Genomic DNA, 25,450 nt, shown 5'->3' with positions numbered 1-25,450 from the left:
CTGGCTGTGTTCCCTCTGAAACCTATAGGAGAAGGCTCTTTGCCTCTTTCAGCTTCTGGTATCCCTAGACATTCATTGGCTTGTGGCAGCATAACTGCACTCTGTGTGTGTATCTGTAGTGTTCTCCCTGTGTTTTTGTCTCTCCATGTGGCATTCTTTTTATAAGAACACCAGTCATATTAGATTAGGGGCTACTCCATGTGACCTCATCTTAATGTACTATGTCTGCAACGACCTTATTTTCAAATAACTTCATGGTCTGAGGTACTGGGGATTAAGACTTCAACATATATTTGATGGGGGCAAAAAATTCAACCCATAAAATTTCCATTTTTTTAAATCTTTGTGTGCATTTTAAAGTTTTGAAATAATTTTTGGACAGTTCTTATTAAATTTATTCCTAGATTTTTCATATATTTGTTATTGTAAGTGTAATCTTTTCTTATATTTTCTAAATAGTTGTTTGCATATATGAAGGTTATTGAAACTGAATATTAATTTTCTATACACAGTGAATTTAATTTCTTTTTATAATTTTTCAAGTGACTTTTGATTTTGCAAGTAAGCAGTTTCAGTGTTGACAAATAATGTTAATTTTACCTTTCCTTTCCAAATTATTATACCTCTGATTTCTCTTATTTACAGTACCCTGTACTATAATAATAGTGGTGACAGCACTCCTCTTTTTCTTATTCCTGACTTTAACTTAATGAATGCTTTGGGATTTTTCCCATTAAGTATGCTGTCAGTGGTTAAGTTGTACTGTGCTTTTTCTAGTATGTGTCTGTCTAGTTCCATTTTATAAAGGTTTTTTTATGGAAAATAGATGTTGAGTTTTATTATCTTTTTAATATCTTTGGAAATATTTACTTTTTCACCTTTGACTTATTAATGTATTTACTTACAGTAATAGATTTTCCTAATATTGAAGCATACTTATATTCCTGGAAAAAAATCAATATATGTATGATATGCTTATATTTAATGTGCTTCTGGGTCACTTTTTTCTTCTGGGTCATTTTGATATATAGAATTTTTGCATTGATACTCATAAATGAAACTGGTGTATAGTTTGCATTTTTGGTTGTCATTTTTATCATTTATAATTATAAATATTAATCATTATTAATAATATCATTATTAATATTGTTTGTTTCACATAGCAAAAAATGGTAATTCTTTTTTCCTTTTGTAACATTTCACACCGCATTAATGGATGTCTCTTAGATGTTTCTTTAAATCCCAAAGTCAATATCTCTGGGCCTTTCTTATTTGTTTTGTTTTTAGGGGATTTCTTTTCATATTTTTCTTTTTATTTTGTTGACATTGGTCTATAGTTGTTTTCTACATCTTACAGTCAGTTTTGGTAATTTGCATTTTCCAGAAAATTATTTATGTCAACCATTTTATAAAAGTGTATTTAAATAGAGTCCTGTAAAATACTTTTATGATTTTTTAGCTTCCCGTTTTTGTTTTTCTATCACTATTTCTTCTTACTTTATTTGTACATTCTGCATTCTCTGTTTTATTTTCCAACAGTTTGTTTTTTTCTTTCAGATCCCATTTAGAAGCAATCAAAGCTATTTGTATTCTTAAGTATCTGACTCTACTCATATTTCTTTTCCTAGAATTTCGTAAAGCTTAAGAAATAGATATAGGTACCTCAAATTTGATTAATAGGAAACTAGGCCATAAGCCAAAAATCAATCCCAAACATAATTTTTTTGAAATTTTTTGATATAATATTGGAAAAACTTACAAGTGATATTTATTTGCAATCTGTTTTAGGAGAAATACGGGGAATTGATGAGCATCAGAAAATCCAGGACAGACTTTTGACACAACTTGAAGGTAAATTCACAAAAACACTGACTGAAGAAAAAGTCAATGCATGTCATAAGAAATTTGCAAATGCATTTCCTCCAGACTCAGACTTTTTCCCTTCCAGTCACAATCTCTATGAATATGACTTATTTGGAAAGTATTTCGACTATCATAATAATGAGAGAATCCTTATAAGAAAAGAAAATTGTGAATATAATGAGCCTATGAAATCATTTGGCAGTACATTATCCCATTTTGTAGTAACCCCTTTTAAGTGTAATCATTGTGGAAAAGGTTTCGATCAAACCTTGGACCTCATCAGACACCTGAGAATTCATACTGGAGAGAAACCCTATGAATGTAAAAAATGTAGAAAAGCCTTCAGCCACAAGGAAAAACTCATTAAACATCATAAAATTCACAGTAGAGAGCAGTCTTATGAATGTAATGAATGTGGGAAAGCTTTCATTAAAATGTCAAATCTCATTAGACATCAAAGAATCCATACTGGAGAGAAACCTTATGCATGTAAGGAATGTGGGAAATCCTTCAGCCAGAAATCAAATCTCATTGATCACGAAAAAATTCATACTGGAGAGAAACCTTATGAATGTAATGAGTGTGGAAAAGCATTCAGCCAGAAGCAAAGCCTCATTGCACATCAGAAAGTTCATACTGGTGAGAAACCTTATGCATGTAATGAATGTGGTAAAGCCTTCCCTCGAATAGCATCTCTTGCTCTTCATATGAGAAGTCATACAGGAGAGAAACCTTATAAATGTGATAAATGTGGAAAAGCCTTCTCTCAGTTTTCCATGCTTATTATACATGTAAGAATTCATACAGGTGAGAAACCCTATGAATGCAATGAATGTGGAAAATCCTTCTCTCAAAGCTCAGCCCTTACTGTACATATGAGAAGTCATACTGGTGAGAAACCTTATGAATGCAAGGAATGTAGAAAAGCCTTCAGCCACAAGAAGAACTTCATTACACATCAGAAGATTCATACTAGAGAGAAACCTTATGAATGTAATGAATGTGGGAAAGCTTTCATTCAGATGTCAAATCTCGTTAGACACCAGAGAATTCACACTGGAGAAAAACCTTATGTATGTAAGGAATGTGGCAAAGCCTTTAGCCAGAAATCAAATCTCATTGCTCATGAAAAAATTCATTCTGGAGAGAAACCCTATGAATGTAATGAATGTGGTAAAGCCTTCAGCCAAAAGCAAAACTTTATTACGCATCAGAAAGTTCACACTGGAGAGAAACCTTATGATTGTAATGAATGTGGTAAAGCCTTCTCTCAGATTGCTTCCCTTACTCTTCATCTGAGAAGTCACACAGGGGAAAAGCCTTATGAATGTGATAAATGTGGGAAAGCCTTCTCTCAGTGCTCATTGCTTAACTTACATATGAGAAGTCATACAGGTGAGAAGCCCTATGTATGTAATGAATGTGGGAAAGCTTTCTCTCAAAGAACTTCGCTTATTGTGCACATGAGAGGTCATACAGGTGAGAAACCTTATGAATGTAATAAGTGTGGAAAAGCCTTCTCCCAAAGCTCCTCCCTTACTATACATATACGAGGTCATACAGGTGAGAAACCCTTTGACTGTAGTAAATGTGGAAAAGCCTTTTCTCAAATCTCATCTCTTACACTTCATATGAGAAAACATACAGGTGAGAAGCCTTATCATTGTAATGAGTGTGGTAAGGCTTTCAGCCAGAAGTCACACCTTGTTAGACACCAGAGAATTCATACTCATTAGAAATAGAAACCCTGTGAATCTCATGAATATGGAAAAGCCTTCAGAAGGAATTAGCACCTCCTTGTGCATTATGTAATTGGATCTAGAGCAGAAAACTGTGAATGTGGGAAAGCCTTTTGAAGAAGTCACACATTTGTGAAACATGAGAATCTTACCAAGGTGACAAATTGTATTGTGAAAAGATGATCATCAAAAATCTTCAGCAGACATCTTACCTAATGATAACATTTACCCAGCATTCTCATTAATATCTGAAACAGGATATTTGCTATTAGTATGTCTACATGCTACTTGAGCTTCTAGCCAATATCTTAAGCAAGAAAAAGAAGATTGGAGAAAAAAAGAAACTATAAAAATAACCTTTTATATGAGAATAGTTAATTAGAAAATGTTGATATAAAATATCTAAGAATAAATAATGAATTATAAGACATATAAAGTTACACAACATTTTGAAGGGCACAAAAGAACACCTGAAAATTTGAGAAAAATAGCATTGTCTGAAAAGACTTGAGATTGTAAAAATATATATATATATATATATAAAATTTCTCACAAATCTCTATGTTTAAAGTACATCCACTCAAAATTTTTACCAGTTATATTTTAAAAATTTCACAAACTGAATCAAAATTTTACATAGGGAGTTAAAGGACCACTAATGGCTTAAAAAAATGTGAAAGCAAAAGAAAAGACAGACTACTAGATATCATCATATATTTATTTAAAGCTGCTGCCACTTGAACAGTGTGTTCTTGATGAGTAAATAAATCAGTGGAAACAAACTGGGGACTGGAGGAAGGAGATACAGGAATTATGTGTACTATAGTGTTATTGAAACCACTGGGAAAAGGATGGCCTATTCAATAAATGGAAGATTCAACAAAAAATGTTAGCTCTCTACTTTATACCATATACAAAAATAAAACCCAAACAGATTGAAGACAATATAAAATATAAAATTTTATAACTATGATAAAATAGAATAGACTATATTTCTTACTTTAGAGTGACAGGACTTCTTTAAAAACACATAAATACGGAACATTCAATTCTATTTTGGTGTATTGGCTTTAGAAGCACCACATTTGTGCACAGAGATACATGTATCTCGCTGTGTTCGCTGCATCATGGTTTGTATTTACTTTAAATTGGACAGAACAAACATTTCCATTAGTAGAGAGATAGGTCAATACAAGATGATTATTTCTATGAAAACACCACAAAGATACAAATTTGATATATCACTACATTGATACATAATATTGAGAGAAAAAAGCAAATGTACAATGAAGCATGGTGTAACAGTTCTATAAATTTAATATAACAGTGCAAAGTACAGTACTGTGTATTGATCTTGAATACATATGTGACATTGGTTGACTTTTAGGCATTGGAAGGAGTTTTATTTATCTGTAATATTTCTTTAATAAAGAATGAAAGTGGATATGGCAGCAGTAACAAGTCTGGTTGTCAAAATTATGTTGTGGTTTTTTGAAAAAATTCTTTATTGTTTCTCTAAAATAAGAAATAGGTAGAAAAAACCTGTACCTATAGAAACAATTTTTAAATAGATTGTTACTTTGATCAGATACTAACATTTACAGAAAATTATCTTTAATAATACATAAACCAAACCTGAATTAAATAATACTCTCGCTTCATAATGTTAATTAGGATAATACAATTAGGATAATACAAATCAGAAGCGTATAACATTTGTTTGAGGTCAATTTTTAGATTTCTCACTTTTATCTCGTACACAAGTTCCTCCCTATTTGAAAGCAGTGAAGAAACAAAAGAAATACTCAATTGTTGAGATAACTGACTCTCCATTTGGGAAAAAAAAAAATCACCTGCATTTGGGTTGGTTTTAAATTGAGGGAAAGCGACCATTCATACTGTAAAATGTTATTAATGTTCTAACATATCAAGCCAATGGACAGTTTCCTGTATTAGAGCAGAAGCAATTCCAGTGTATTTCAACAAATATTTCTTTGGTTTCTGGATCCTTAAATGGAGATACAGATGCTGGTAATTTTATGTGTGTCAGGTAAGAGACCAGCATATGTGAAAGTTCATATCTTCCTGTACCACAGCTGTTTTGTATTCAGGCCTTTCAAATATTTATAGTACTCAAAGTTCTTTTTCTGTGAAAAGCCCACTCATGTATTTTGTCTATTTTTTTCTCTACTAGGACTTTAAGAAAATATTTTTATTTAGAAATAATTACAGATTTATAGAAAGTTGAAGAAATAGTACTATAGTACTATTTAGTTTGTGTACCCATATCCAGTTTCCCCTAATGGTAACATTTTACATAACTATAGTAAACATCAAATTTGACACTGGCGATCAACAGACTTTACCAGAGTTCACTGATTTTATATGCACTTGTGTACGTGTGTCTGTGTAGTTCTATTCAGTTTTATCTAGTGTAACTTTGTATAACTACCACCACAATCAAAATACAGAACTTGCAACACTATGGTACCTTGTTCTATCCCTTTATGATCACACCCATCCTTGTTTCATCCCCTCGCTCCCCACTCCTAGTCCCTGCCAACTACTACTCTTCTCCATAATTTTGTCATTATCAGGAGTGTTCTTTAAATGGAATCACTATATAACCTTTTAAGACTGGCTTTTTTTTCCCCACTAAACATGATTCCCTTGAGATCAAACCCAGTTGTTGTAGGTACAGTTTGTTCTTTTTTGAGTAATTTCTGAATAATTTTTTGTGGTATGGATATACCATGATTCTTTAAATATTCAGCCATTGAAAGACATTTGGATTCTTTTCAGTTTTTGGCTATTACAAATCTGCTATGAACATTCTCTGCCATTTTATTGGTTGTTTTGTTTGTTCCATTTTTTGTTCCTCTGTTTCACTTGCTGTGGGTTACAATGAGCATTTTTTAGAATTCTACTTTATCTAGAGTTAGTAAGTACATCTCTTTGTATAATTTTTAGAAATTGCTCCAGGTATTAAATTATGCTTATATAACTCATCAAAGTCTATTTCTTCAAGTTCACTGATACGTTCCTCTGTCCCCTCTATTATGCTCTTGAGCACATCCATTGAGTCTTTTGGTTACTGTTTTTTTAGTTTAAAATATTCCTATTTGTTCTTTATATTCTCCCTTTCTTTGCTAAAATTTTCTGTTTTTTAAATTTAAGTATGTACATGATTTGTTCACTGAAGCATTTATGTGACTGCTGTTTTAAATTTCTATGACTGATATGATGACTGATTTTCAATTCTTTTCTGGATATTTTGGGTGTTGTGTTGTGAGACTCTAGATCTTATTTAACCTTCCTTTTTGCAGGCAATCACTCTGTTTAGGTGTAGCCTGAAGGTCCAGGTTGGGATGGATGTTCAGCTCCCTGCTGGGCCCCAGACTCCACCCAAGCAAAAGAGGGGCACTAACACCCACCTCATTTTCAGTGGGTCAGGGTGGAAGTTAAGCTCTCCATCAAACCCAGCTAAAACAGCTGGGAAGGATGAAGGAGGGGAAAGAGTGTTGGCTAGCGCCACCTTGTGGCTAGAATTCGTTCTGTGGGGATGGAAGTCCAGCTCTCCATTGTGCCCTGATAACATGGAAGAGAGTGAGAAGCTGGTTGTTGAACAGCACTACCTGGAACTACCTGGCTCTACCTCATTGCTTTTGGGCCAGCATGGAAATTCATCCCGCCTGACACTACCCGGTTGGTGAGGCAGAAGGCAAACTTACCTCACTGCCACTGGGTGTGACCCTAATGGGTCATTAATTTTTTAATTTTTAGTGCTATAATACATTCTGGATACAAAACCTTTGTCAAATACTTAACATTATAAAAATACCAGGGTTTTGGATGCATAAATATTTTGAAGTTTAATGTGGATATTACCTACTCTGTGATACATTTTGAGTTAATTTTTTTTTGTAAAGTGTAAGATTTAGGTCAAGGTTCATTTTTTTTTTGCCTATGATGTCTAATTGCTTCAACACTTTGTTGAAAAAAAATCCTATTCAGTTGTTTTTGCACTTCTGTGAAAGATCAGGTGGCCTACTCATGTGAGTCTATTTCTGAACTCTTCTGTTCCATTGATTTATGTCTCTCTCCTTCTACAAATACCGCATTCTTGATTACTGTTGTTAAATAGTGATTCTTCTCTTATCCTTTTTCAAAATTGCTTTATCCTAATTTCTTGGCTTTTCTGTATACTTTGGATTTGTCTGGGTTTTTTTCCCCCCCCAGAAATTGTGCTTAGATTTTGATAGGAATTGCATTATACCTTTATATCATGGGAGAAAACTGAAATTTTTACTGATTGAGACTTCTAATTCATAAGCACAATATGTCTCTGCACTTATTTAGATCTTTGATTTCTTTCGTCACTGTTTTCTGGCTTTCAGCTTCTTTACACATATTGTTAGACATAAACCTAAGTTTTTCAGTGGTGGGAGAGGGCTATTTTTATTTGTAGATTCCTTTTCATTCTTTATGTAGAAAAGTCCTCAAATAAGGACAGGCTTTTTTGGTTGCTATTGTTCTTTCCATTCGGTATACCTTCTGTATACTTTTCTGGTCTTATTTCACTGGCTGCACCTTCCGGTATGAAAGGCTCAAGAGAGAGGGGACCATTGCCTTCTTCCTAATCTTAGGATGTTTTCCTTTTTCCTCTGGGATAAATGGGCAGTTGACTTCTGGAATGGGATTTTAAAGCTGAATACTTGAAAAAAGTTAAGTGTTCATCAAAGGCCAAAATAAAAGAGAGGAGACAACAAAAACAGATGGAGACCTAATATTAAATAGACAAACGAGATTGGCCTATTACTGGAGTTGTCACCTGTACAGAGAAAACTCCACTGTCTTCCTTGAAGTGATCTAAATTTCAAATAACCTAACTTAGGAGGTAATTTAGATGGAGCTTTGCTTCCATTAGCAAGAAGAAGCATTGATAAATACTGTGGGATCTAACTAGAGATTCCTTCCTAGAACCACAGTTGAAAAACTATTGAGCAGGATGAGACCAAGTGATGAAGATCTCTTATTACTTCTATTTCCTCATGAACCATGTACACCATTGACAATCGCTTTCTTGTGTAAGTTCCACAACACCATTATTAAGGATACTAAGGCACATAACCAAACTGAAGTCAGCCCTGTCCTTTTTGCTGGTCTAGCCCATTGACTATGCAGAGAAACACAGACTGAAACAGAGATAAGATATGAATCAGTTTTAGGTCTAATCTATAATATGAAAAGAACATGGGAAATTCCAAGAAAAATCTGACAGTGTAATAGAATGGTACTGTGTGTGTGTGTGTGTGTGTGTGTGTGTGTGTATATATATAATATATATAGTACATATATATTATTTTTAATTGAAATAGCCAGACCACAAGCAAGCTGAGTTGCACTAGGATTTCTCTCTTTTCAACAGAAGATACAAATGGCCAACAGGTATATGCAAAGTTGCTCAACAGCACTAATCACTAGGGAAATGCAAATCAAAACCACAATGAGGTATCACCTCACACCTGATCGAATGACTGTCATCGAAAAGACAAGATGACAAACGCTAGCCGAGATGTGGAGAAAAGGGAACCTTGTGCACTGCTGGTGAGATTGTAAATTGGTACAGCAACTATGGAAAACAGGATGGAGGTTCCTGAAAAAATAAAAAATAGAACTACCATATATGATCCAGCAATTTCACCTCTGGGAATATAGCCAAAGGAAATGAAAACACTTATGTTGCAATATCTGCACTCCCACGTTCCTAGCAACATTACTTACAATAGCCAAGATATGGAGACAACCGAAGTGTCTATCAATGGATGAATGGATAAAGATGTGATGTAGATACACAATGGAAAATTATTCAGTCTTAAAAAAAGAAGGAAATCCTGCAACAATATGGACAGACCTTGAGGGCATTATGCTAGGTCAAATAAGTCAGAAAAACAAATACTGTATGGTATCACTTATATGTGGAATCTATAACAATCTCATAGAAAAAGAGACCAGATTTGTGTTTACTAGAGATGGGATGGAGGGAAGGGGAATTGGATAAAGGTGGTCAAAAGGTATAAACTTCCAGTTGTAAGATAAATAAATAGGGATGTAATGTACCTAATGATAAATATAGTTAACACTGCTATATGGTATATTTTAAAGTTAAGAGAATAGAGCTTAAGCATTCTTACTACAAGGAAAACAATTTTTTCCTTTTCGTACTTATATGAGATGATAAATGTTACCAAGACTTATTGTCATGATCATTTCACAATATAGTCAAGTCAAATCATTATGCTGTAGACCTTAAACTTATGCAGTGTAGTATGCTAATCATAACTCAAAACTGGGGGGAAAAAGAATTCCAATTTTCCAGTTAATAATCGCAGTAGCACTAGACCTTTTCAGTAGACACTTTTAATTAAGCATGATTTTCCTGTTTTCTTTACCAAAGTCAAATAAAACCAGAAGACTATATATATATGTATATACATATACATACACACACACATACACACACACACACACATATATATATATATGATTTGCAAATATTTAATCTTGTATTTTCACTTTCTTGATAAGGTCTTTTCATAGAAAAACTTTATACTTTTTATGAATTCCAATTTTTCTTTTGCTTCTTTTGTTTTTTATGTCAAATCTAAAAATCCGTTGAGAAATTCAAGGTAAGGAAGATATACCCCTATGTTTTCGTATAAGAGTTTTATAATTTAAGCCTTAAATTTAGGTCATTTTTAAATTTCAAGTTAATGTTTGTAAATGGAGTTAGGCAGGAGTTCACCTTCATTCTTGTACATGCAGTTAACCAGTGGTCCCAGCTTCATTTCTGGAAGACACTATTTGTTCCCCATTGAATTTGTTGGCATCCTTGCCAAAAAATCAATTGGCTATAGATGATTGGGTTTATTTCTGGACTCTCAACTCTATCCCATTGATCCGTATGTTTACTCTTATGTTAGTACCACACTTTTTTGATTGCTAGCTTTAAAGTAAATTTTGAAATTGGGAAGTGTGTCTTCCAACTTTGTTTTTCAATGGTGTTTTGACTGTTTGGGGCCCCTTGTAATTTCATATGAATTTGAGGATCGGCTTTTCCAATCTGGGGGAAAAAAAAGGCTATTAGAATTTTGATAGGATTGCATTGAATCTGTAGATTGCTTTGGGGAGTGCTGCCATCTTACCAGGTGTTATGGACTGAACTGTGTCCCCAAAACTTGTATGTTGAACCCTAACCCACAATGTGATTGTATTTGGAGACAGCACCTTTGAGGAATCAATTAAAATTAAATGATGCAACAAGGGTGGGACCCTAATCCAACAGGAATTGTTTTTAAGAGGAAGAAACAACAGGAGTGTGCACGTCCAGAGAAAAGACCGTGTCAGGACACAGCAACAAAATGGCCACCTACAGGTCAAGGAGAGAGGCCTCCGGAGAAATCAAATCTGCCAACACCTTGATTTTGAATATCCAGGCTCCAGAACTGTGAGAAATAAATTTCTGTAGTTTAAGCCATCCAGTTACAGTAATTTGTTATGGCAGCCCAATAGACTAATGTAACACTATTACATTTTCAAATCAATGAAAATTGGATGTCTGTCCATTTAATTATGTCTTTAATTTTGTTCAGCAATGTTTTACAGTTTTCAGTGTATACGTCTTTCGTTCCCTTGGTTAAATTTATTCTTAGGTATTTTATTCTTTTGGATGCTATTATAAATAGAATGTTCTTAGTTCCTTTATGGATTGTTAATTGCTGGTGTATAGAAACACAACTAATTTTTGTGCGCTGATCCTGTACCCTTTAATTTTACTAAATTTGTTTATTAACTCAAGGGTCCCCCCCGCCGCCATGGGTATTTTAGGATTTTCTATCTATATGAAATCATGTTATTGCAAATAGAGATAGCTTTAATTCTTCCTTAACAATTTGGATGCCTTTTATTAAATTAATTCCTCTGGCCAGGACTTCCAGTACAATGTTGAGTACCAGTGGTGAAATCATATATTCTTGTTTTGTTCTTAATATTAAGGAAAAAGGTTTCAAACTTTCACCATTGGGGATGATGCTAGTTGTGGGTTTTCCATAAATCTACTTTATCATGTTACGGAAATTCGCTTCAATTCCTAGTTCACTGACCACTTTTATCCAGAAAGGGTGTTTAATTTTTTCAAGTGCCTTTTCAGTTGAAATGATCATGTTGGGCTTTTCTGCCTTTGTTTTATTAACATAGTGTATTAACTTGATTTATTTTCTTATCTTGAACCACCCTTATATTCCTGGGATAAATCCACCGTGGTCATGCTGTATAATCCTTTTAGTGTACTGTTGGATTTGGCTTGCAAATATTTTGTTGAGGATTTTTGTATCTATATTCATGAGAGATATTTGTAGTTTTCATTTCTAGTGGCATTTTTGTCTGGCTTTGGTATCAGGATAATGCTGGCCTCATGGAATGTGTTAAAAAGTATTCTCTCTCCTGTTTTTTGAAAGCATTTGAATAAGATTGGTGTTAATCCTTCTTTAAAAATTTGAATTCATTAGTGAAGCCATCTAGTCCTCGACTCTTCTTTTTTGGAGGTATTGAACTACTGATTCACTCTTCAGTTGTTACAGGTCTGTTGTGATTTCTTACTGAGTCAGTTTTAGTAATTTGTATGTTTCTAGAGATTTGTACATTTAACCTGGATCATTTAATTTGTAGGTGTACAATTATTTGTAGTATTCTCTTATAATCCTTTTAATTTCTGTAAGGTTTGTAATGTCCTCACTTTTATGTCTGACTTTGCATTTTCTCTTTTTTTCTTAAACACTTTATCAAAACATTTGTCAGTTATGTTGATCTTGTCAAAGAGCTAACTTGGTTTCATTTTTTTAGGTTTCATTCTTTCTTTTTTTAAAAAATTTCATTTATAGTTTATTTCTGCTTTGTCTATTTTCTTCCATCTGCTGCCTTTGGATTTAATTTGCTCCACTTTTTCTAGTTCCTTAAGATGTAAAGTTAGAGATTTTACATATTTGAGATTTTCTTCTTTTTCAATGTAGGCATTTACAGCTATAAATTTCCCTCTGAGAACTTTAATGGCCTCTCATAAGCTTTGGTATGTTATGTTTTTATTTTTCTTCATCTCAAAATATTTTCTAATTTACCCAGTGATTTCTCCTTTGACCAACTGGTTGTTTAATATATTGTGTAACTCCCACATATTTTAAAAATTTTCCATTTTCCTTCTAATATTGACTTCTAACCTTATTCCACTTTAGTAACAGAAGCTACTTTGTATGCTTTCAGTTGTTTGAGAATTGTTTTATGGTCTGTCCTTGAGTATGTACCACGTGCACTTGAGATGAATGTGTGTATGCTGTTGTTGGGTGGAATGTTCCAGATATGTCTGTTAGGGCTAGTTGGTTTTTAGTATTGTTCAAGTCCTCCAGTTTAATTACTGGTCTTATGTCTGTGGATATTCTATCCACTATTGAAAATGAGGTGTTTAAGTCACCAACTATTGTACAACTGGTTTTCCCAACAGTTCTGCCACTGTTTACTTCCTGTATTTTGAGTCTCTGCTGTTTGGTGCAAATACGTTTATCTTCTTGATGAACTGACACTTTTATCAATATTTAATTTCCTCTTTGTCTCGTAACAATTTAAACCTAAAACCCATTTGTGTATTAAGATATCTACTCCAGATGTCTTTTTTTTTTTTTAGTTCCATAGGGATATTTTGATATCATTGAAGATTACGACTAACTCTTTATAACTTTTTTATTGAAGTATGGCAATTTACAATTTGTGCTACTTTCAGGTGCATAGCAAAGTGGTTCAGTTACACATTTTTCAGATTACTTTCCATTATACTTTATTATAAAATATTGAATTAATTTCCTCTGCTATACAGTAAATCCTTGTTGCTTATCTATTTTATGTATAGTAGTTTGTATATGTTAATCCCATACTCCTAATATATCCCTCCCCCTTCCCTTTTTCCAATGGTAATCATAAATTTGTTTTCTGTATCTGTTTTCTCTTTTGTATGTAGATCCATTTGCATTATTTTTTAGATTCCACATACAACTGATATCATATACTATTTGTCTTTCTCTGTCTGACTTAAAGTATAATATTAAAGTTTAATATTCTTTATGTTATCCATGTTGTTGCAAATAGCAACATTTCATTCTTTCTTATGACTAATATTCCATTGTATATATATACATATATATATATACCACATTTTCTTAAGCCAACTGTTGGTTGATGGGCATTTGGATTGTCTCCCTGTCTTTGCTGTTGTAAATAGTGCTGCTGTGAACATTGGGGCCCATGTATCTTTTGGAATTAGGGTTTTCATCTTTTCCAGATATGTACCCAGGAGTGGGATGGCCTGCTTATATGGTAGCTCTGTTTTTAGTTTTAATAGGAACTTCCATCCTGTTCCATAGTGATTGCACCAATTTTCATCCTACCACCAGTGTAGGAGGGTTCCCTTTTCTCCAAGCCCTCTCCAGTATTTATTATTTGTAGACTTTCTGAAGATAGCCATTTCTGAATGGTGTGAGGTAATACTTCATTGTGGTTTTGATTTGCGTTTTTCTAATAATTAATGATGTTGAGCATCTTTTCATGTGCCTGTTGGCCATCTGTATGTCTACTTTGGGACAATGTCTATTTAGGTATCCTGCCCATTTTTTGGTTGTTTATTTTTGTTGTTATTGAGTTGCATGAGCTGTTTGTATATTTTGGATATTAACCCCTTGTCAGCTGCATCATTTAAAAATCTATTCTACCACTCCATATGTTTTTTATTTTGTTGCTTTCCTTTGCTGTGCAAAAGCTTTTAAATTTGACTAGGTCCCATTTGTTTATTTTTGCTTTATTTCTTTTGCCTTTGGAGACTGATCTAAGAAAATATTGCTACAATTTATGTCCAAGAATGCTTTGCCTATGTTTTCTTCTAGGAGTTTTATTACATCATGTGTTAAATGTAGGTCTTTAACCGTGGAAGCAGGGGGAGGTCCACATGCATGCACATGCGGCACTCTCTGCCAGAGGTCTGGGGACTTTCCCCAAATGTAGGTCTTTATAAACAATTTTGAGTATATGATTTGAGAGACTTGTAATTTTATTGATTTACCTGTAGCTGTCCAACATTCCCAGCACCATTTGTTGAAAACACTGTCTTTTCTCCATTGTATATTCTCGCTGTAGACTAACTGCTTGTGTGTGTGTGTGTTTATTTCTGGGCTCTCCATTATGTTCCATTGGTCTATATGTCTGTTTTACTTGGGCCAGTTCCATGCTGTTTTGATTACTGTAGCTTCCTAGTGTTGTCTGTTGTCTAAAGTGTTATGCTTCCAGCTTTGTTCTTTTACTTCAGGATTGCTTTGACAGTTCTGGGTCTTTTGCAGTTCCATATAAATGTTAGAATTATTTGTTGTATGTCTGTGAAAAATGTCATGGGTATTTTGATAGGTATTGCATTAAATCTGTAGATTGCTTTGGGTAGGATGGCCATTTTAACAATATGCTTTCAATCCAAGAGCATTGTATATCTTTCCATTTCATTAAATCATGTTTAATTTTGTTTATTAATGCTTTGTAGTTTTTCCGTGTATAGGCCTTTCACCTTGGTTAAGTAGGAATATTCCTAATTTTTTTTAATTCCTAATTTTTTTATGTGATTAAAATTTTTTTTTTTACATTCTCTTTCTGGTATTTCATTGTTAGGATAAATAAATGCAACAGATTTCTATGTATTAATCTTGAGTCCTAGTAACTTGCTAAATTCATTTATTAGTCCTAATAGTTTCTGTATGGAGTCCTTAGGATTCTCTAGAGTATCATGTCATCTGCAAATAATGACAGTTTTACCTCTTCCCTTCTAATTTGGATGTCTTTTATTTGTTCCTTTTTCTTGTCTGACTGCTGTGGCTAGGACTTCCAATACTATGTTGAATAGAAGTGGTGAGAGTGGGCATCCTTGTCTTGTTCCTGAAATTAGAAGGAAGGCTTTCAGGTTTTCACTCTTGAATATTATGTTGGCTGTGGGTTTGTCATAAGTGGTTTTTATTATGTTAAGGTATGTTACCTCTAACCCACTTTAGTGAGAGTTTTTCTTTAAATCATGAATTGATGTTGAATTTTGTCTGATGCTTTTTCTGCATCTATTAAGATGATCATGTGGTTTTTGTCTTTCTTTTTGTTAAGGTGTATCATATTGATTGCAGATGTTGAACTATCCTTGCAACTGTGGAATGAATCCAACTTATTCATGTATGATCCTTCTTATGTGTTGTTGGATTTAGTTTGCTAATATTTTGTTGAGGATTTTTGCCTCTGTATTGCTCAAAGATATTAGCCTGTAATTTACCTTTGTTTTTTTTTTTTTTTTTTTTTGGCTTTGTCCAGTTTGGGTATCAGGGTGATGGTACCAGGGCTTCACAGAATGAACTTGGGAGTGTTCCCTCCTCTCCAATGTTTTGGGATAGTTTTATCAGGATAGGTATAAGTTCTCTGTATGTTTGGTAGAATTCTCCAGTAAAGCCATCTGGTGTGGGTCTGTCTGGGCTCACCTTGTTTGGGACCCTCTTTGCTTACTGTAGGTGTATATCTTTTTCCTTATTTAGGCTTAGGAAGTTATCAGCAATAATTTCTTCAGATACATTTCCAATCCCCTTTCCTCTCATCTCCTTCTGAACCCTTATTATATGTAGGTGGCCCTGTTTTATATGATCCCATAGATCTTGTATGTTACTTTTTTTTTTCATTTGTCTTCTTGTCTGCTGTACTGATTGAGTGATTTCCATTATTCTATCTTCCAAATCACATAATCATTCTCCTGTGTCATTTAGTCTGCTATTCATTCCTTCTAGGCTGGTTTTTATCTTGGCAATTGAATTGTCTATTTTTGATCCATTCATCTTTATAATTTTAGTTCCTTGTTAGTGACCTGCATTTTTATTGATAGTCTCTTAATTCCTTTAGCATTTCTATTACCTCCTTTTTTAATTTGGGGTCTGTTATACTGATGAAGTCTTTCACTATTTGTTCTTTCAGGGGATTTTCTCTTGTTCTTTTAATTAGGAGTAATTCCTCTGTATTTTCATTTAACTTTACCCTGTCTCTATCAATTTAGGAGAAACAGTTATCTACTATGGTCTTGAAAGTGTGTTTTTACATGGGAGCATGCCTGTGTAGACTGTGTCTGTCCAATATTTTGGGGGCAAGGGCTGTTTTTGCTGTGGATACCAGCCATGTCTTTCCCTAGAGTTTGCTAGCTGTTAGCCCCTTGATTGGGGGCATGATTGGTGTTGTGTCTGGGGCCTGTGCTGGATGGGAGCCTCTTTGTTCTGTGGCTGTCATCACCCACTCGGGCATGGGGTCTGCTCCCTAGTTGGAAGTAGAAGCCCTGAGGTCAAGGTCTGTCAGGTTCCATTGCCCTTGAATGCATGCCCTGCCCCAGAGGAGGTGATTATCAAACCACATGTGGAGTAGACTGGGGCTGGAAGTTGGGATGAGGTGGTTTCAGGAATTGAAGTGGCTGTGCTGCTGCCTGGGATCGGGTCTCCCTCTGCGGCAGACTTCCTCATGACCTGTGCGCCCCAGATCTGGCACTAAGCTCTGGTGTGGAGTGGGTGGAGCCAGGGTGCCGTCACTGTGAAACAAACCCCCGAGTACTCCTACCCAGGGCCTGTGCCCACATTTCAGCTTTTAGCTGCTGTGCATTGTTGTGGCACTGCTTAGTGAGCATGCTGTTGCCTGCCATGGCTGGACCTGCTGCCCCCACGTGCTCACTGACAATGGGCTCTGCAGCTGGAGTTGCCACTGCCAAGCACACAGTGACAGTAGGCTCTGTGGCTCCCCTTGGATCACACACCACAGGCCCTCTGGGCTGTCTGTACCTGTGTAGCTAGAGTGAGTCCTCACCTAGGACCTTTTCTGCCGAGGAGTCAGCACTTAGTCACTGTGCATTCTTGTTGTTCCACCCAGCGTGTGCACTGACAATGTCTGCCCAGCTAGCCATGTAGCTCCCCAACACGTGCACTGACATTTGTCTCCATGGTTCTACCTAGAAAGTACCCTAGGCACCCGGGTGTGTCTCTGCACAGTTACATTAAATCTTAACTTAAAATTTAAACAGGATACCAGTTTATACATATCTGATTGTGGAAAGTTAGAAAGCTGGATAATGCCAAGTGTTTGGTAGTGTGGAGAGAAAGGAACTCCTAGACACTACTGGCAGGAATATACAGCTATTGTGGAGAGTGGCTTGGCAGTTCTTGGTCAAATTAAATATAAGTGGACCCTATGATACAGCAATCCCATTTCTGGGTATATACCTCAGAAAAATTCACATTTCCATAAGAGATACGTGTAAGAATTTTAATCACAGCCCTGTTTGTTATGTTGTTGGAGGGATGGAGTTTGTTGGTGGGATTGGAGGCAATCTAGTATTCATCATTCAAGTTACAGCCAAATAAAATCAGGTGGAATATTATGGAGCAGTACAAATAAAAGAACTAGACATAGTTTTTGCTGAGTGAAAAAAGTTTTTAAAAGCCTACTGTTCCATGTTGCTTATGGAAATTTAAAGTAAAAGCAACAATAAATAACATTTCTGTTTCATTTTTTAGAAGAAGACACTTGAGGACACAGGTTGAAGGGATGAGACAGAGAATTGAGGGAATTGAGTAAAAGTTGCATAAAAATAATTGTAATAAAATTACATCTGTGTATGTTTTAGGATGTTACAAACAGTGTGTATAATTTTAAAGAAATTATTTTAAATGGGAAAGGTCACTCTGATAAGTGTTTTTTAAACAACAGAAGTCTTTGGGAGAGCAGAACAAAATATTTGACCTAGTTCTGGGGAGGGCATGAAGCCTTCCCTGAATGGATATAGCAGATTTAAATAAATCCCATTTAAAACTGGAAACACAGTAGCAGATATTTGAATTTTAGGTAAAGGGAACCTCATGTGCAATGTCATAGAGGTGGCAGAATGAATGGGGATTATGCAGACTGCAACAAAATCAGAGTCCAGAAAGACAAGTTTAGGTAACCAGAGGCCAGATGAAGCATTTGGTATCATGTAGACAAGTGCAGGCATTATCCAGTGGATAATGGGAAACAATAATAGATTTAAGCTGGAAAGTGACTGTTGTAGACATTATGACACCACAAAGTGGGAATGTTGCTGTAACAATTACCGCCCAAAAATGTGAAAGTGGCTTGGAACTGGGCGATGGGTAGAGGCTGAAGAGTTTTGAGGTGCATATATGAAAAAGCCTAGATTGCAATGTTGATAGAAATGTGGACATTAAAGGTGGTCCTAGTGAGCTCTCAGATGGAAGTTATGAACATACTCTTGGAAACTGCAAGAAAGATGATTCTCATTAGAAAGTGACAGAGAACTTGGCAGAACTGTGTTCTAGTGTTTTGTAGAACATAGGTAATGGGCCTATAATCTCAGAAGAATGGAAAATACTCCCATGAAGCCAGAAAGATCATCGAGGTTAAGGGGAATGTAGCAACACCCTGTGAAGTGTCCTAATTGTTATCACCTTTTCTGTTCCATCCAGTTTTTTTCTATAAAACTTCAAGACCCCAACTCCAAGATGGATTCACAGTCTCTAAGGCATGAGCCTGCTATGACTCCCCTTTGCCTGGCAAAGCAATAAAGCTATTCTTTTCTACTCTTCCCAAAACTCTGCCTCCAAGTCTCAATCCATTTTCGGGGTACAGAGGCTGGTTCTGAGGCAAAAACATGTAAGAAATTAATAAACAGAAACTTCAATTAAATAAAGTCAGGAGACCAGAACGGGGAGTGCTCACACCCTGAAACAACAGAGCCCAACAGGAAGAAAGACTTCCTGTCAAGGGCCCAGCCAGTGAAAAGACCTGGACTCTTCATTTACTACAGCCCTCCCGACTTCCTTTTCTCCTCTGTGAAAGTGTTCTCCTTCCCTCTCCATTGGGGGGACTTGCACACGGCTCACCATGGCTGCACACCCAAACTGCAATTCTCTGCTGATCCTGAATAAACCCATCTTTGGTGGAGAAATATCGGGCAGTCTATTTGTTTTAGGTCAACATTTTGGTGACCCGTCTGGGGATCAGAGAAGGCCCCCAACGGCTCCAGAGCTGGTGCCTTATCTTGTCTTTTGTCCTGAAGTCTTTCCAGGGTGTACTGTCAGTCAGCAACTGCAGTAGCTAATCACAGAATCCTGGTAGAACTGGATGATGGGCGACGTTGTCTTACAGTACATATACTTATTTTATAAGATCTTTTAAAATATTTGTATTTTTCCCCATAACTACTAACTAGTAATTTCTGGAGTATTCTGGTTCATCACTATTTTATCTAATATTTTCCCTAATGATACTATTTATTTATTTATTCATTTTCAATAAGTGATTTCAAAAAATGGGGAAAAACTTATGTCAAGAGAATGAGAAGACAAGCTGCAAGCTAGGAGAAAATATTTGCAAAAGGCATATCTGATAAAGGAGTTATCCAAAATATACAAAGACTCTTAATTAAAACTCAACCATAAGAAGACAAACAATCTGATTAAAAAATGGGCAAAAGACCTGAACAGGCACCTCACCAAAAAAGGTAACACAGACAGTAAATAAGCGTATGAAGAGATGCTCAACATCACATGTCATCAGGGAAGTGCAAATTAAGGCAACAATGGGATACCACTACACACCCCTTTTAGAATAGCTAAAAATCTGTAACACTGACAACACCAAATGCTGACAAGGATGTGGAACAACAGGAACTCTTTCATTGTTGGTGGGAATGCAAAATGGAACAGCCAGTTTGGAAGACAGTTTGCCACTTTCTTACAAAACTAAGCATGCTCTTACCATTTGATCCAACAATCACTCCTTGGTATTTACCCAAATGAGTTGAAAACTTATGTCCACACACAAAAAAATGTGCACATGGATGTTTATAGCAGCTTTATTCACAACTGCCAAAACTTGGAAGCAACCAAGATGTCCTTCAGTAGGTGACTAGATAAACTGGTACATTCAGACAATGCAATACTATTAAGTGCTAAAAAGAAATGAGCTACTATGCCATGAAAAGACATGGAGGAAGGTTTAAATGCATAGCAGTAAGTGAAGGAAGCCAATCTGAAAAAAGCCACACACTGTATGATTCCAACCATGTGACATTCTGGAAAAGGCAAAACTAAAGAGACAGTAAAAAGATCAGTGATTTCCTGAGATGAGGGTAGGCGAAGAGATGAATAGGAGGATCACAGAGGATTTTTATGGCAGCAAAAATACTCTGTATGATAGATACTATAATGATGGATACATATCATCATACATTTGTTCAAACCCATACACTGTACAACACAAAGAGTGAGCCCTAATGTAAACTATAGACTTTGGGTAATTATGATGTGTCAGTGTAGGTTTATCAACTGGAACAAATGTACCACTCTGGTGGGTGATGCTGATAATGGGAGAAGCTATGCATGTGTAGGGGTAGGAGGTATAAAAGGAAAAATCTGTATCTTCCTCTTAATTTTCTTGTAAACCTAAAACTACTCCAAAATACAAAGTCTTTTTTTAAAAAACTATGCTTTTTAAAAATGTTATTATGTAACTTTTCAAATATACAAAGGAGAACAATAAACAAGCACACACTCAACACCTGTGTTTAATGATTGTTTACAGAGTGCCTTGATTAACGTATACTTTGCTAACTGCTTTAAATTAGATATGACATTTCAGCTCTAAATAATTCACTTAACAAAATGGCACCACACCTAATGAAACTAACAGTAAGTCCTTAGCATCGTCTAATACCCACTGTATATTTCACTGTAACTAATTTTTGAATAATCAAATACAATTCATGGTTGTACAAAGTTCTATGATACACAAAAACCATAAATTACTCAGCTATCCATTCACTGTAGGGCATGATTTAGGACAAGATTATTGCACACACCCTGGCCAGTTCTTACAATCTTGAGATTCTAGTCCATGGGTTCTTGACACTTCAGTTGTTGTTACAGACTGAATGTTTGTGCCTTCCAAAATTCCTATGTTGAAATCTCATCCCCAAAATGATGGTATTTGGAGGTGGCGCCTTTGGGAGAAAATTACGTCATGAGGATAAAGATCTCGTAAATGGGATGACAGCAACAAAGGGACCACGGCGGTCTCTCTGGGCCAGGTGAGGATACAAGAAGTTGCCAGTCTGTAACTCAGTAGAGATTCTCACCAGAACTCAACCATGCTACCTAGCACCCTGATCTGACGTCCAACCTTCAGAACTGTGAAAAATGTTTGTTGTCTAAGCCACCCAGTTTGTGGTATTTTATTATACCTGCCTGAGCTAAGATGGGTTATTTCTTTGGGAATCTAAGTCAAATTTTTTCTCTGACCCCTAGAAAACTACACCTAGGCCCCAATATGCAACTGCATAACCACAACTTCTGAGAGTTAAAGGACCTCTGGGATCCTGTCCAGGGAGTCTCCAAACTTCAGGTCAAGGATATCAGCTCCTTGTGACTTTTAACTGTCCATTGGCCCACACTACACGTTGATAACAGCTGGTCAGGCTGACCCAGCGTCACACAGGCCCCAACAACCTCGCCTTAATCACAGACACATGGCAACACACTACACCAGGTCATGCGTAGGCCCCCACAAACAAGCAATTGTGGCTCATACACGCAACCCTCGTAGTAAACAAGACACACACACACACACACACGGCCCAGAAGACACACCGACGAACGCACGCACAGAGCCGACAAACCGAACATATAGGGCATGTTTGCGCCGAACACAGGTCAACAGACAGCCCCTCGACGGCCCCCACAGGCTGGCCCCTCTGGGTCGTCGAGCCGCACGATCTAGGGTCCCGGAATGGGATGGAAACAAACTTACCCGCCGCACAGTCCCAAGGTTGCGCACCGACGCTGCTACGTCACAAGACTGAATCGGGCCGCAATGGCCCCTGGGAAATGTAGCTCGGGAGGAGGGGCAACGGCTGGAAATGCTCAGCCGCAAAGGGCTCTGGGGCTTGTGATTCAGAAGGAAGACGCCGGCTCTCCCGGTGCTGTACCAGCGGTAGGAGGGCGCGGATTCGCCCCAGAGCCAAAGCCCCGCCCAGTCTCCCCGGCCTCAGGACGAACTGGAGCTGGGGTGCCACTGGGTGTTCCTGCACAGAGAAGGGTCGTTGTAGGGAGAGGTGGGACGGAGGGCGCCGAAGTTAAAGGTGGGAAAAAATACCCTTGGAATTGGGGAGTAGGAGGCTAGGGGCGGGGAGGAAGTGTTCGAGCCCCAGAGGTGGGAGGATCTCACTAGGAGAGGAGCGCTTCGGTGATGCTCGACCAAGGAGAACAACAGGCCGAGGAACTAGCAGTTTACGTTAATTTTGGTAGCTCTTTGCATTGTAACCGGGTTCAGAGCCTGGAAGGTAAACTCTGGAGGCTCGATTTTCCAGGTATCACTGTTTCAGGCCAAGCAGAGCAGGAGAAAAATGCTTGTGAGGACTTCGGAAACAATGAAAATGTCTGTCATCTTGGATGAGGCGACTCTTTTCGTCCAAATAGGAAGGAAACCCTTGCGGAAACACTATGCCAGGGCAACCTGTAATGCAACCTAAGATGCAGGTACAGCCTTTCATGGATGCTGGATTTCTGGGATCTTCCAGCACAAGGGCCCACCAACCTTTACCCCAGGAGCCGCCAAGTCAAGGCAGTGGCTTCCTATGGCCAACACCCATTATATGCTCAACGTTTCTGCAAGAATTAGGTGTATGCACTCCATATCTTGGAATAAACTAAATACCTGGATGGATAGGATGGAAAAAATTATCCCCTTGATCACACTGAGGATAAAGGGGCCAGAAAAAGGAAACAAGAAGAACTGATGCAGATCATCCATCCTGCTTCCCAACCTTTATCATGGCATGAACAGAAAATGGTAATATTTGTATGGCTCACTGCAGTGAGTTGTATAAGTGAGGATGTAGAGTAAGCTGATGTAATGAAGACCCCAAAATACTGTGACCTAAATTTCACATTTATTTCTCCCTTATGTAAGAGTCTGGGGTGAGCTCTCCAGTCCAGGGCTGGCGGGATACCTCTGCCTTCCTGAACAGGTAGTTTCCATCTTTGAGGCAAAGGTGGACATTAAAATTCTCAGTATCTCCCTGGGTAGAAGAAGGGCAGAGAAAGCAGAAATGATAATCATCCCTTTTTCTCACCTCTCATTGGTTAGGTATATTGGACTTTTTATTTAAAAAAATTTTTTAAACCTTTTGTGTCTCAAAGGACATTTTCAAGAAAGTGGAAAGATAACTTACAAAATAAAATATTTGCAAGTTATGTATATGATAAGGGTCTAGAATCCAATATATAAAGAACTTTTTATGACTCAATAACAAAAAGATATACAACCCAATTAAAATGTGGGCAAAGGACTTGAATAGACATTTTGCCAAAGAAGACACAGAAATGCCCAAAAAGCATGTGGAAAGATGCTTAACATCATTAGTCATTAGGTATATGCAAATCAAAATCACATGAGGTACCACTTCACATCCACTAGGATGGTTATAATTTTTAAAAAGAAAACTGTTAGTGAGGATGTGGAGAAACTGGAAAACTTGTACACTGCTGGTGGGAATGTGAGATGCTTCCTATACTGTAGACAATAGTTTGTGGTAGGTCCTCAAACATTTAAGCATAGAATTACCATATGACTCAACAATTCCACTCCTAGGTATATACCCAAAGAACTGAAAACAAGTACAAGCACACGTGTTCACAGCAACACTATTCACAATAGCCAAAAGGTGTAAACATCCCAAAAGTCCATCAGCAGATGAACAGATAAACAAATTTGGTACATACATACAGTGGAATATTATTCAACCATAGAAAGAACTGAAGTACAAATAAGGCTTACATGGATGAACCTGTTAAACATTATGCTAAAGAAGCTGAATAGAAAAGATCACACACTGTATGATTCCGTGTATATGACATGTCCCAAACAGATAAATCCATAGAGATAGAACGCAGATTTGTGTCTGCTAGACAGATGTGGTGGTTGCACAACACTGTGAATGTACTAAATACTACTAAATTGTTCACTTAAAAATGGCCAATTTCATATTGTGTGAATTTCACTTCAATAAATTATTTTAAAAATGTGAATGGTCTAATCACCTCAATTAAAAGCAGATATTTTTTCAGACTGAATTTTAAAAACAATATCCAGTTGTATGATCTTTATGAGAAATACATTTAAATAGAAAGACATAAATAAGTTAAAAGTAAAAGGTTGAGAAAAGATACGCTGTGCTAAGACTAATTAAAGGAGCACTGGATTGGGGGTATTAATATCAGACAAAGTAGGTTTGGGAGCAATGAATATTACAAGGGACTAAGAAGGTCATTTTGTAATGATACAGAGATAAATTAGCTAAGAGTACATAACAATTCCAAATGTTTATGCATTTAATCCAAGAGCTTCAAAACACATAAAAACTGATAGAACCAAAAAAGAGAAATAGACAAATTCACAATTTTAGCCAGAGATGTCAAAATCCCTCTCTGAAAACAGTTAGAGATAATAAATTAAGTTAATGCAACAGAATAGGAAATATATAAATGTACCCCACTACATCTGGTAATTTAGTATACGCCTAAGGTAGCAATTAAAATAAGTGGAAAAAGATGTGCTATCTGTAAATGGTGCTGAGAAATAGGATAGCCATATGGGGGTAAAATTAGATTCTTACACACAAAAAATTTAAATATGGAAAAATGAAAGCA

At 36.3% G+C, this 25,450-nt stretch overlaps 1 long non-coding RNA gene across 1 annotated transcript in view; it reads left to right on the top strand.

Moving 5' to 3' along the window:
• ZNF569 (zinc finger protein 569) overlaps window positions 1-6,316 on the top strand; it is a 35,472-nt gene extending 29,156 nt beyond the window's left edge. Inside the window, exon 6 of the long non-coding RNA XR_010382405.1 lies at window positions 1,789-6,316. This is a non-coding gene — a long non-coding RNA (zinc finger protein 569). The remainder of the gene's footprint in view (window positions 1-1,788) is intronic.
• Window positions 6,317-25,450: the final 19,134 nt, after the last annotated feature.

This window comes from Camelus dromedarius, chromosome 9, assembly GCF_036321535.1.
Source record: "Camelus dromedarius isolate mCamDro1 chromosome 9, mCamDro1.pat, whole genome shotgun sequence".
NCBI lineage: Eukaryota > Metazoa > Chordata > Mammalia > Artiodactyla > Camelidae > Camelus > Camelus dromedarius.
Note: the sequence above shows the minus strand (reverse complement) of the source record. Positions and strands in the feature narration are given on the sequence as shown.